The sequence below is a fragment of the Etheostoma spectabile genome, chromosome 9 (genome assembly GCF_008692095.1).
Source record: "Etheostoma spectabile isolate EspeVRDwgs_2016 chromosome 9, UIUC_Espe_1.0, whole genome shotgun sequence".
Lineage (NCBI taxonomy): Eukaryota > Metazoa > Chordata > Actinopteri > Perciformes > Percidae > Etheostoma > Etheostoma spectabile.
The window spans coordinates 9390754-9392655 of NC_045741.1; positions in this window are offsets into that span (position 1 = coordinate 9390754).

The window sequence follows — 1902 nt, forward strand, 5'->3', positions numbered from 1 at the left end:
CTTTAACAGTTTTTTAACGTTTTTCAATTGATTGCAACAAATGTGGTCACGAATTTACTCGTGACTCCGTCTGGAAAATTATTCGCGAAATCGTAATTTTGACCCTTTGGATTTACCGTTGGACACACAGACACAAACAATGAAATAGAGAAATGCAGCTTGTTTTTGTAGCACAGCAATAGCAAATTTAAGGCATAAAGATAATGGGTGTATGTCAACAGCTCTTAACAGGGTCTAATCATTGTATAACAATACGGTAGGATAGTTAAATATAGGTAAGATATAGGATAATTAATATAGATGCAATCTCCATTCGGTTTTCCAATAAGAAGGCTTTACACGCACGTAAAAAAACACATTATCTCAATAATTCCTATAAACTTCAGTTGAACGTTACTGAACAGCTGATGACGATTTACTGCACGGTGGCAGCATATAATAAACAGCCATTCTACCTTTTGTTGCAGTCATAACACGAAAATCCTCATTCCAAAACGTCTACCAAGTGTGACCCGAGGCGGCAACACCGAGTTGACGTTGTAAGGTTCCCTCCGCGGCTCCCGCTTCTGCTAGCTTAGCTAAAAACATTAGCGCCTGGTGGTCGTTGGTAGCAGGTCTCTCTGGGAGTGTGGAGGTGAGGTGCTGCTAGCTTGGTAAAACATTAGCCGCCTGGTGGTCTGTGGTACTTAGCAGGTAGCTCTGGGAGTGTGGAGGTGAGGTGCTGCTTGCTTGGCTAACAACATTAGCGCCTGGTGGTTGTTGGTAGCAGGTCTCTCTGGGAGTGGGGGGTAAGGTGCTGCTAGCTTGGCTAACAACATTAGCTGCCTGGTGGTCTGTTGTAGCAGGTCTCTGGGGGTGTGGAGGCGAGTGCTGCTAGCTTGGCTACAACATTAGCTGCGGGGTCTGTGGTAGCAGGTCTCTCTGGGAGGTGGAGGTGATGTGCTGCTAGCTTGGCTAACAAATTAGCTGCCTGAAAACCGTTGGTAGAGGTCCTGGGAGTGTGGAGGTGATGTGTGCTAGCTGGCTAACAACATTAGCTGTGGTGGTCTGTTGCTAGCTCTTGTAGTGTGGAGGTGAGGTGCTGCTGCAAATCTTCGGTTACAGTTGCTGAGTTTATGCTTCTTCTTATGCCGCATCTTTTAGGTTTTTAGCCTGTGGTTGATTATAAAGAAAGCTAAAATGCGCTTTTGTGCCATGGCTAGCGAACTTTTGGACTGTGGACCCGTCGGAAAGTTCCCACCACTCTCTCACTTCAGTCCGTCAGAGGCACGCAGCGCGCCTCCCTTGGCAAAGTTGCCCGATTATTTTTCTAATCAAATTATGTGTTTATACATTACTTGCCAAATTTAAAATGTATTACATTTTATTCGAATGAAAGGGTTATATTAATAATCAATTTGTAAAAATAAATGTTTTTGTTTAAATTATGTTGTTGTAGTTGTTTGTCCTTTGTTAGGGGGGTGAGCACCCTCCGCACCGCTTGTCCAGCGGCCAGGGCATGGACCACCTTAACGGTACAGAGCCAGTTCTAGTGGCATTTGGAGGAGAAAGAGGATTCTGAATGACCAAAAATAAAAAAATAAATTGTAAAGACTGCTGTCACTACATTAAGTATGTCATGGCTGTTTTTACATGTTTCACTTGGTCTGCAAATAGGCTATCATATACTAGTACATTAAAACATGAATCGAATATGCAGAGTCCAATAACAATCTTGCACACTCGGTGATAGGACATTTTACCCAAAAAAGAATCACGACTATAACTTTAGCATACTATGTATTATACCAAACTTTTTTAATCCCACTTGAATTTCCTCCACATTGGAGACGGGTATTGCTGCAGCCTGGAGCATCCCATGCTCATCCGTCCCGTCTCATACGGTCTCGTCTCATACGGAGG